This window comes from Telopea speciosissima, chromosome 2 (assembly GCF_018873765.1).
Source record: "Telopea speciosissima isolate NSW1024214 ecotype Mountain lineage chromosome 2, Tspe_v1, whole genome shotgun sequence".
NCBI classification, from domain to species: Eukaryota; Viridiplantae; Streptophyta; class Magnoliopsida; order Proteales; family Proteaceae; genus Telopea; species Telopea speciosissima.
In genome coordinates, this window is record NC_057917.1 from 12,323,235 (window position 1) to 12,336,171 (window position 12,937).

A 12,937-nucleotide genomic window follows, 5' to 3' on the forward strand; every position below is an offset into this window, starting at 1 on the left:
AATTGGGGAATTGTATAAAAACAAGAAAATTGTCCCATGCCAGTTGCCAATTGGAATTGGAATTTTCAATTCTCTTTCCTTTGAGAATTAATTCCAATTGATCACTTTCTCCTAGCTCCCCTCTTCCTCTCCTTTGTATTTGTGAGTGTGTGAGGTTGAAAATAGGGTTTTGTGAAAACCCTAAGTGTTATTGGAGGTGACGAACATGATCTTAACCATTTGTGGAAAGGTTAAGATCATGTGACCGGAGAGGTTGCATTTGTGACTTTAAAGCTAACCTTGTTGCCTTCTCTTTATATTGCTAATTTCTTAATAGCCAACCCTACCGGTAGAATGATCCTGTCCAGTTTCCTCAACCGGCACCCATCTCCGTCTCACACTTTATCTCTCCTCTCCCTAGTCTCTCTCCCTCTCGAATCCCATGAGAACAACGGACCTTTATCCGCTGTTGTAACGGGAGTGCTGTTGTGCGCATCATGCGGCGCAGTAGCGGCCATGTGTGCACAGTGGAGCTCGCTGCTGCACCGCACAATGCACGATAGCAGCACTCCAGTTACAACAACAGATAAAAATTCCCTAACTACGGTTTATTGGTTTCATAAAAAAAAAAACTACGGTTTATTGGTTATATAATATTCCTTTAGAACCAATGCTTTATCATCCAAATCAAAACAAATTGATTATTACTTAATTTCATTATTTAAAATAAAAATTGAACAGAATAATAATTTGTTCATCGGTTTTTGTTTACATGGTTTAATTCGATTCGTTTAGTACCAATGGTTTATCATCCAAAAAGGAAATGAACCGATTATTACTTAGTTTCATTATTTAAAATCAAAATCGAATCGAATAATAATTGATTTACCGGTTTCTGTTTAAGTGGTTTGAGTTGGTTTTTGTAAATAATTTTGGTTTCAAATCCACACCCTAATTGGAAGTCTATGGCATTGTAAATATAAACAAATGATTTAATTTAAGGTTGTAACTTCACACATGGTCAATATAGACCATTCCCTAGATAGCCAAGATTAAAATTTTCCACGTGATACAACAATTACTCATGACTGGCAATAGATTTCTCACCATGTGGTGACCAAAAAAAAAAAAGGAAAATGAAGTAGTTTAACTTTTTATGTGATGATCTATTTATTCAACTACATGTCACGATGACTTGATTGGAGAGGGATTTGTAAGGTTGATTGGTAGTTGAGGCTAGGTTAACCATATTAGTCTTGTTCAAATAAATATGGGTAATTTATACATATCACCCCTGAGGTTTAACAAAAGTATAATTTTACCCCCCAATTTTGGAGAATTCTGTGTACTCCTCTGAGGTTTATCAACGTTAACAAATACATCCATTCCGTCAATTCATGACTAACAGTGTTAAAAACATGGGGTGAAATGACAAAATTGCCCCTGCAAAGAAAAAAAAAACCTGCAACTCATCTTCCCCAAAATCGATTGGGGAAGATGAGTTGCAGGTATCCTTGTAGGGAACACCATGGAACCGATCCTGTCACGCCCCCATCCCAACAAGGGATAAAATACATTATAAGGGGTGACTAGGACAACGCTTGTCATCCTACTAAGCTGCCAGGATCACTGACACAGTGTCCCAACGCACAGTCATAACTAATATTAAAACAATATAATATCAGAGTGCGGAAAGGGAAATATTACATTCCAAATGATCAGTAGTTTTGCGGAAGCGTATAAAATCAATAGTTACAAGATGATCAAAGCCTAGATGATAAATACTGTAGTTAATCCATTTTTCATTACCATCTAATAATGATTAACAAGGGTATAACAGTAAATGTTTTTACATGGGCCTACGCCCTAAAATAAACAAAAGGGGAACAAGTCCCTAGAATTCTCACGGCCCGTAGGCGCAATCGTCACAAGGACACCCGTTGCCATGTTCCTCTAACACGCTTGGCTCCTCCGCACTGCATCATAATCTAAAAATTGTGTACACGAGGGGTTAGCTCTCCACGAGCGAGTGAGGGGATGGGGATGCACAAACACACAATTCACATAGTCCAATGATGCATGCATATGTTAAGTAAATTTTCCACCTAACATCACAACTAAGTCAGAGGTATATGCTACTGTGACAACTCGGGAGACACTGTGGGTCACTTAACTTATCGCCACAATGAAACCTCAATTGTCACGTGGGACCTACGCCGATCGAAGCCTCCAAGACCACCCAGTGGCAGACCCCTGATAACCAATACTACCATGACTGGCCTCTCCCACCTCCACAGAATCCGGTGTACTGATTACCCAACACCTAAACCCCTGTTGGTAAGGGTCGTAGCATAAGGGTGTAAAATCCTAGCCACACTACATGCAAGTCCTATCGTCCCGAGAGGTAATCCGGGCGGATCAACTTTTCATCCGGTTTAGTGCCCGGTTACCGCACACGACACGGCGCATACGATTCAACATGACATTCAACATAATTTCTTCATAAATGTATATAGTGTTCGGGTTAAACTACCACCGCACCGAGACCCATCAAGGTACAACATTACCAATCAACATTATAACAATTATATATAAAAGTATGCAATATGCGCAAACATGCTTATTAATTATAATGATTACATAATATATAATGCAATAATAATAACAAGCCCAACCAACCAAACCCACTCACAACGTATACGCCAAGCACCAAGATTATCAGTTGTCGCCTCGATCAAGCAATAAGCCACAAGATGAATATATTAACCTAAACAAAGAGTGAAATAAGGTTAAACGAGCGAAGGGAAAGGATCCCCAAAAGGTCTCCCATAATCACTTAAGCATAAGGTTTCAGAAACAAAGTGGTTGCAGGAGTGGTTTCATGCCCAAATTCTGCAACCACATGTAAATCCTAGGAAACCAGGGGTTCAGGACAGTTTTAGTCAAGGTCGGTTGCAGATGTGGTTTCAGAAAACTGAAACCGAGTGTAAATCCTAGGAAACCAGGGGTTCAGGACAGTTTTAGTCAAGGTCGGTTGCAGATGTGGTTTCAGAAAACTGAAACCGAGTGTAAATCAGAGCTTCACAGGGGCCTTCTCGGGAAGGTAATTTCAGGGTGGTTTCTTGCAGGTCTAAAACCACATATAAATCCTAGCTAACTAGGGGCTTAGGAAGGTCTCTGCCAAGGGTGGTTGCAGGTGTGGTTTCTCAGGTCTGAAACCACATGTAAAACCACATACCTGCAGAATCGAAAATTGAAGGGTTTCTTGCTAGGGATTCATTTTCCAAGGGGTTTAAAGGTAGGGAGGCTTCAAGAAAGCTTCCTCCTAGGTCCATTAGGGTTCTAAGACCTCATCAGGTCCATGTAATCCCATGGATTTAAGAGGAAAAACAAAGATAATCTAATTTATGACATAATAGGGTAGAAACCTTAAATTTCTTAAATGGAAAGAGATTACTTAGGCTTAGGGCTTGTAATGGAGTGAAATAACTCCACCTTAGTCTAGGTTTAGAGGTTCCATCGATTCCTTGGGTTCCAAGAGAACCCTAGGTCGAATCTCTCCCATTTCCCAAACCTCAAAACTCAAAATAGATGAAGAGATGTGGGTTTCAATGGCTTACCTTCCCCAATGTAGAAAAGCTCCATGTAGAGGGCTCCACAAGGTGAGGTTCCAAGCCTTCAACCAAGCTTTTCCATTCCTCCTTCTCCTTTTCTCCTTCCTTCTTTCTTCTTTCCGTCTTTCTTATTTCTTCTTTCTCCTTTCTCTCCTCTTTCTCTCCTCCACGATTTAGGTTAGATGGGAGAAGAAATGAAAATGAATGCTTCTCCCCCCCCCTTTGTCTTATTTATAGAAAATGGGCTTGGGTCCTTTAAGTTAAATGGGTCAAATAGCTAAATGGGTACTTTAAGTTAAATGGGTCAAATAGCTAAATGGGTGGATCCAAGATAAATGGGTCAAGAGGGCTTAATGGGTTGACCCATGGTCTTATTTAGGATAAAGGAATGGGTTAACCCATCTTTGGGTCAAATAGAGTCAAATGGGCCCTCAAGTTGAATGGGCCTCTTAACTAAATGGGTCTGCCCACAGGTTTCAAATAAAAAAAAGAACCCACTTGGGGATGGGTCCATCCACCATGGGATTATAAGCCCATCACACGCTCCCTTAAATAAGTGGGACCCACAAATAGAATATTCCCAACTCAACTAAAATAGCCCGGGCGGTCTAAATCTTGACCCGCACTTCGAGGGCATCGAGGGAAAGGGTAAATAAATAAACTTAAGGGCTAGAACTTACTATTTCCTTGTCATGGTTTGTCCCCCATGACCCCGAATAGTTTCCTCCACAGGTATACCCGCACTGTGGTCAATAATTTTGTAGCTGGGTTTGACCACTAGTGAGAACAGCTCATCAGCATACGTGGCAGTGATAACCACACGTCACGGGAAAAAATAAAAATTAATTATGATCCGGGGTGCGGGTATAACATCCTCCCCACCTTACAAGAAATTTCGTCCCCAAAATTTGAGGCAGCTAGGGTCTCAAGTGAGAAGGGCTGTTGGATAACAACATCCCAAGTCACCCACATCTTGAACTAAGTCAAAGGTCGGGTCAAGATGAGGCAGTGCCTACGTGGCACAGCAAGTCAGGTTCCACAATTCTCTTTTCCTTACAGGGTCACATTACCACAGGGGTGTGGTTCACAATAACCCTAGAAAAACAGGGTTCCAACTACTAAGTTAAGTCTCAAGGAACAGAGTTCCCTAAATCTTCCAGATCAGGTGATACCATTCTAGCCTTCACTACTCTGGTCAGTCTTGGGTTACAGGATTTAACCTGTCCATGTCCCAACATAGGGTTCACATTCTAAAGGCTTTCATATCTGGTTGTCTCATTACCTAACCCAACTTTAGAATGATTTGGAATATTGATGGAATCTCCTATTGTTCACTCCCAGTACGGAGGAAACGCATTTGGTGATCCATTACCCCATTCATATCTGTCGTTGGAGAAGGTTTTGTTACATCCTTCAGTTTTAGCTTTCACAACCTTTAAACCTATAACACAGTTATCCCACAGGAAAGAGTCCACATCAGTCCTCTTTCGAGAACCAACAACCTTTACTAGCTTTTGTCCAAGTCAACTCTTCAAGCAGTCTCCATAATTTAACCTATCCAGTCATTAAATTCATTATTCATTACCCTAAGGTTTGGTCAACCAAGGTCAGGGCTCCAGCTAGTTTCACAGCAAGGTCGAGGTAAGTCATACTTGTAGTACCAGAGAATCACTCGTCACACAAGTCCAAAGTTCTAAGGGATATCTATATATATTTATCACACCAATATGTAGGCATAGATTCAATAATTACATTCAAATCCCTATGGACATATCTGTCATCTAGGTCAATCCACAAGAACAAGAAGTTCTCAGGTACGGTTCACTAAGTCTTTTTTTTTTTTTTTTTTTTAGAAAGTCAAATCACGGTGTAGGACTTTCTCTATGAGTCTAAACAAGGTTTGGATAAACTAAGTAAAGTTCAAATAGAGTCGTCACTAGCTTGAGGTGTTATGAATGACTTCCAAATACACGTGACTTTTATGGCTTACTCAAATAAATCAGCCTATTATTTTCCTTTCCTAGTACCTATCCATAGGTTTAGATTCTACGCACCGCATTAAGGGTCTCTACCCGTATAGGTTTAGGTTTCTTTATCCATAAGGTTCGGGTCTTTAAATTCATAGGATCGAAGGTCTTCATCCTCAAAGGTAACTCTTCTCCTCTTATGTAAGAGAGGTGTCACAACGGTTACCAATGCCTGCTAGTTCTTATTAGCTGGCCCAGTCGGGTACAAGTCCTAACCTCTTTCAATTCAAGGTATTGACTAGACTTAGGTGGTTCCCACAAATGGGTCACACAACGGGGTGTCCGATCTAGGGTATAGGCATATAATCATCATATATAAGTGTAGTCAAAGGTCTCCAAAACAAACTAAAAATCCTAAAAGAAATCGGGTGGACTCACGAGCGGTGTCAGTACTCTGGGTCCGTTCGTGGCTCCTCTGCGAAAATAGGGAGAGCAGACTAATGGGCGGATGTGGAATGCGAATCCGTTCGTTTATCCAATCTCAAAAGTCTCAATGGCCGAGAGGGTTTAAGTCAAACGGATTTACGGACGGATGCATGAGTGTGGATCCGTTCGTTGATCCGCACAAATTTATAATGATAATTTCAAGTTTTATGCGGAGCGGATTCACGATAAGTGGATTCGCTCTTTCGTTCATTTGCAGAAATTTAACATAACAGAACCGCGAGTTTTAAAACTCACTTTTGGCTCCAAAGAAAGGAACATAACCGCAGGGAGAAAAAGCTCTACAGGGACTTCCGTTCAAGCTTCCCTTGGGTGGTTTTCTTGTAATCTTAAGCCTCAATGTTTAACTCTCACTTGTTCAAGATATGACTTTCTTCCCATTTCTACTTTCTCTTTTCTTAGATTTGGGATGAATCATCTCAAGTTGTGATCATGTCTTGATTTTGCTTGTAATCCCATAGCCATGTACACCAAATCCATACCAAATCGATTGGAACTAGGGTTTTTGGGTGTAAATCAAGTCCTATTTGATCAATGGCACTATGTTGTTGGATCCTTGTTTGATTATTGCATCTTTTATAAATTTTCAAGTCTTTGGAAATATTTTAGGGATTATTGCTATGTTCATCATGTCTAGTTGAATTTTACTTGGATTATGTTCAGGTTTTAGTTATAGTAAAATCCTCAATTCACAATATTTTGGGAAAACTCTCCAAGTTCAAATCTAATTCTTTTACATGCCATAAATTCTCATAGAAAATTATCACATTGTCTTATCTTCAAGCATATTCTCTTGTACACATGATTGTTGATAAAATCCTTAAAATCTTTCCTCTTTTCCTCAAATAAATAATTCTTGTCTCTTGTTGAGGTATTTTCATCCAGCAACTTGCTTGTTTGATATTGGTTGGAATGTAAGGTAGCCAAAAGTATATGTTGTTCACATTGATCTCATTATTCACATCCACGCATTAGGAATCTCACATGGATTTTACATGTGCATTGATCTTATTCATTTCTCTTCACTCCAAACATCTTCCTATGGTTATCATGTCTCATTTCCCTTACATGCTCTTGTCACAATACAATTTTCACATCTTGTAGGCATTTCACTTCTATACTTTTATTTGTCAAGCATAAAGCTAAAATTTCCAGGGTAAGATATGCCACAAGAGGGGCGAGGGAAACATCAAATGGAGGTAATAAAAGCCTAACATAGGTTGGTTCATCAAGACAGGGCAAGAAAACCCTTTCTGGCTTGGGCGGTTTTAGGTGTGGTTTCAGTAAGTTGCAACCACAGGTAAATCCGAGCTTTTACAGAATCAAATTTTGTTCTCAGAAATTCATGGATTCTCAGTCGATTTCACAAAATTGAATCCACGGGTGAAACCGCATGGCCCAAAAATTAAAATTTTAAAACCCGCAACTTAGGGGTTTATTTCCCTCCTTCGAAACACAATCCTAATACATTTGAAGAACCAAAAGCCGTGATCGTTCTTGCTCTCTCTTCCCTCCTCGGTGGATTTTAGTGCTCCAATTTACTCCTCAACAACATCCAATCACATTCAGGTAAGATCTCTCTCTCTCCCATCGATTTCTCTCAAGGAGAAACCCCAAACTCAATTTCAGGTTTATAAAACTTGGGGTTTTTGTTTCCTTTTGCTCGGTAGGCTACTCACAACCTAATCTTAACCATTTTCTCACCATAAGCAACCTATACAAGGGCTTGCATACAATCTTGGCATCTAACTCAAGGATTTAGGTTGGATTTTGAAAAAACCAAAACCTACTCAAATTTTCCTCTTCTCTTTTGCCATGTATGAAACGGTCTTACTAGATAGGGCTTAGTTTACATTCTCTGAGTTGTCACAAACCAACTTTACTTGTTTCTCAAGATTCAACTTCCAACCACAAAATCTGAAAATTCTTTTTGAAGCCCAAGGCATGCTCCATGATCGAACAAGTCTACTTCTTGTTTGAACTTACTACTTTGTATAAAATATCATGTCCTAGACATAATATGACCATGAATCTTCATTATTTATCATGTCATTCACATAATGGCCATGCCTTTCTTTTTTTTTCTTTTTTTTTTCCAACTTCTTAGATCACAATTGGATAAAAATAAGAATTTTCTAGCCTAAGAATTCTGCTGTAATTTAATTTGCTTTGAAAGGAAAATCAAGGGCTAGGTTTTGAACTTCACAACCTTACATTGATCATATACTTAGGCCTTAGCATTCAAGGTACTAATTTGCTATCTATTTGACTCTTGGCTGCAGGTTAAAACAATTAATGGCCCCATGAGCACGGCGTACATGCGTTGAACAAGTTGCACTAACTGTCCTAGATCCACTATGGTTTCAAAAGATAGAGGACCAAGAGCTTTACCCAGATTACTTCCGCTTTAAAAAATATAGTGGAAGGGCGGGATGTAGTGTTGGATGATCTCAAAGCTTACATGGTGGGGCAGAGATTCGAGGCATTGGGGTGGACCAACATTCTCAACCTTCCTGAACCATACTACCTACAACTCATTTGCCATTCTATACAAATCTGGACACCGAGAACCCAGGCATACAGAATTATCGGGTTGTTTCATGTGTCAAGGGGGTTCCTATAACCTTCATTGCAGCACAGTTGGCCGGCGTTATCAACGTGTCCATTGGAGGAGCAAGGACCTATTGTTCACTTAGAAGGAATCCCTATACCTTAATCAAGTGGGAGGTATTGACATTCTGACGACCATAAGGCAGCTGAACCTACGAGTGGTGGATGGATTCGATGAGGTCACGAAGCAACTCTCCAATCGGACTTGGCGCCTAGAGGGTATCGAGAGAGGGGTAGATGACATCGACAGCTTTCTTGGTCACGATGGTGGCGGTGGTGCAATGTCTAGCTCAGCTTTCTCTCAACAATTAAAGTTATCCCGGATCAATTCTTATAGTTCTTGTCTTAGGATGAACAACTGGGAACTTTTAGAAATCGTAGACTTGTATATTTAATCTGAGATGAACAGAATCAAATGTTTTGAGTTGGAACAGATGAGATCTTGCATTTTGAGTTGGGAAAGACACAGTTATGCCAGCAGAGAATCTGGAACAATCATGGTGTTTAGATTAGTATCTTTTGATTGAGCAGGATAGAATCGTATGTTTTTGTTGGAATAGATAAAATCATGAATATTGAAATAAGAAGAATATGGTTGCCTTCTGGGAAGATTTGGAATAACTTGACATTTCTAATTAATCTTATATATCTTTATGTACTTGCTTAATTCTCTCTTGCTTAAATAATTGTTGATAATTATGCTTGGTTATAATTGATTCATTATTGTTTATGGATTTTAACATATAGTTACTCATTTATGACCTACTTAAGGCTCAACCAAGCAATTTCAAAGTTGTAGCTTAACAGCCTATGGTTCAAGTCCTAAGTGCCATGTTGCCTATTATCTTCTAAGTTCTTGTTTCACCACAATCAGTCTTCTCCTATGTTTGCACCCAATCATTTATGTTCTTGAAGATTTTTTAGTTTAGAACCTAATTGTGGAGAGTAAATCAAGAGTCCGCGAGACTGTGGTCGGTGCAGAGCATCATTGCTCTGATACCACTCTGTCACGCCCCCATCCCAACAAGGGATAAAATACATTATAAGGGGTGACTAGGACAACGCTTGTCATCCTACTAAGCTGTCAGGATCACTGACACAGTGTCCTAACTCACAGTCATAACTAATATTAAAACAATATAATATCAGAGTGCGGAAAGGGAAATATTACATTCCAAATGATCAGTAGTTTTGCGGAAGCGTATAAAATCAATAGTTACAAGATGATCAAAGCCTAGATGATAAATACTGTAGTTAATCCATATTTCATTACCATCTAATAATGATTAACAAGGGTATAACAGTAAATGTTTTTACATGGGCCTACGCCCTAAAATAAACAAAAGGGGAACAAGTCCCTAGAATTCTCACGGCCCGTAGGCGCAATCGTCACAAGGACACCGTTGCCATGTTCCTCTAACACGACTTAGGCTCCTCCGTACTGCATCATAATCTAAAAATTGTACACGAGGGGGTTAGCTCTCCACTGAGCCAGTGAGGGGATGGGGATGCACAAACACACAATTCACATAGTCCAATGATGCATGCATATGTTAAGTAAATTTTTCACCTAACATCATAACTAAGTCAAAGGTATATGCTACTGTGACAACTCAGGAGACACTGTGGGTCACTTAACTTATCGCCACAATGAAACCTCAATTGTCACGTGGGACCTACGCCGATCGAAGCCTCCAAGACCACTCGTGGCGGACCACTGGTAACCAATACTACCATGATCGGCCTCTCCCACCTCCACGAATCCGGTGTCGATTACCCAACACCTAAACCCCGTTGGTAAGGGTCGTAGCATAAGGGTGTAAAATCCTAGCCACGACTACATGCAAGTCCTATCGTCCCGAGAGGTAATCCGGCGCATCAACTTTTCATCCGGTTTAGTGCCCGGTTAGCACAAGACGGCGACGACGCATCAGATTCAACATGACATTCAACATAATTTCTTCATAAATGTATATAGTGTTCGGGTTAGACCGTACTCCACCGCACCGAGACCCATCAAGGTACAACATTACCAATCAACATTATAACAATTATATATAAAAGTATGCAATATGCGCAAACATGCTTATTAATTATAATGATTACATAATATATAATGCAATAATAATAACAAGCCCAACCAACCAAACCCACTCACAACGTATACGCCAAGCACCAAGATTATCAGTTGTCGCCTCGATCAAGCAATAAGCTACAAGATGAATATATTAACCTAAACAAAGAGTGAAATAAGGTTAAACGAGCGAAGGGAAAGGATCCCCAAAAGGTCTCCCATAATCACTTAAGCATAAGGTTTCAGAAACAAAGTGGTTGCAGGAGTGGTTTCATGCCCAAATTCTGCAACCACATGTAAATCCTAGGAAACCGGGGTTCGTGACGAGTTTTAGTCAAGGTCGGTTGCGGATGTGGTTTGTAAAATCGAAACCGAGTGTAAATCCTAGGAAACCAAGGGTTCGGACAGTTTTAGTCAAGGTCGGTTGCGAGATGTGGTTTTAAAATCAAACCGAGTGTAAATCCGAGCTTCACAGGGGCCTTCTCGGGAAGGTAATTTCGGGTGGTTTCTTGCAGGTCTAAAATCACATATAAATCCTAGCTAACTAGGGGCTTAGGAAGGTCTCGCCAAGGGTGGTTGCGGTGTGGTTTCTCAGTGCGAAACCACATGTAAAACCACATACCGCAGAATCAAAAATTGAAGGGTTTCTTGCTAGGGATTCATTTTCCAAGGGGTTTAAAGGTAGGGAGGCTTCAAGAAAGCTTCCTCCTAGGTCCATTAGGGTTCTAAGACCTCATCAGGTCCATGTAATCCCATGGATTTAAGAGGAAAAATAAAGATAATCTAATTTATGACATAATAGGGTAGAAACCTTAAATTTCTTAAATGGAAAGAGATTACTTAGGCTTAGGGCTTGTAATGGAGTGAAATAACTCCACCTTAGTCTAGGTTTAGAGGTTCCATCGATTCCTTGGGTTCCAAGAGAACCCTAGGTCGAATCTCTCCCATTTCCCAAACCTCAAAACTCAAAATAGATGAAGAGATGTGGGTTTCAATGGCTTACCTTCCCCAATGTAGAAAAGCTCCATGTAGAGGGCTCCACAAGGTGAGGTTCCAAGCCTTCAACCAAGCTTTTCCATTCCTCCTTCTCCTTTTCTCCTTCCTTCTTTCTTCTTTCCTTCTTTCTTATTTCTTCTTTCTCCTTTCTCTCCTCTTTCTCTCCTCCATGATTTAGGTTAGATGGGAGAAGAAATGAAAATGAATGCTTCTCCCCCCCCCTTTGTCTTATTTATAGAAAATGGGCTTGGGTCCTTTAAGTTAAATGGGTCAAATAGCTAAATGGGTACTTTAAGTTAAATGGGTCAAATAGCTAAATGGGTGGATCCAAGATAAATGGGTCAAGAGGGCTTAATGGGTTGACCCATGGTCTTATTTAGGGTAAAGGAATGGGTTAACCCATCTTTGGGTCAAATAGAGTCAAATGGGCCCTCAAGTTGAATGGGCCTCTTAACTAAATGGGTCTGCCCACAGGTTTCAAATAAAAAAAAAAACCCACTTGGGGATGGGTCCATCCACCATGGGATTATAAGCCCATCACACGCTCCCTTAAATAAGTGGGACCCACAAATAGAATATTCCCAACTCAACTAAAATAGCCCGGGCGGTCTAAATCTTGACCCGCACTTCGAGGGCATCGAGGGAAAGGGTAAATAAATAAACTTAAGGGCTAGAACTTACTATTTCCTTGTCATGGTTTGTCCCCCATGACCCCGAATAGTTTCCTCTACAGGTAAACCCGCACTGTGGTCAATAATTTTGTAGCTGGGTTTGACCACTAGTGAGAACAGCTCACCAGCATACGTGGCAGTGATAACCACACGTCACGGGGAAAAATAAAAATTAATTATGATCCGGGGTGCGGGTATAACAGATCCCGATTCACTCTCCTTCCTTTCCCTCTTCCACTTGCTTCCGTTCGGCATTTGCTATGTCTGCAACTAATTGTGCAGAAACTTGGCGGAGAAGTTTGGAGAGAAGCAGGAGTACGGGATAATGGAGATTGATTCCATACGAAAACTTTGAATTAATCTCTTCTTTCATATGATTTATTCATTTTTTTTTGTCACTGTACACTCTGACGGTTCCAAAAGTTCCAAGCATTGAGCGTTTCTAGAATCATTCTCAAAGATAGAAGACTAACCATAGAATAAATCAAGAACCTATAACTCCCCAAAAAAATACGCTTTACT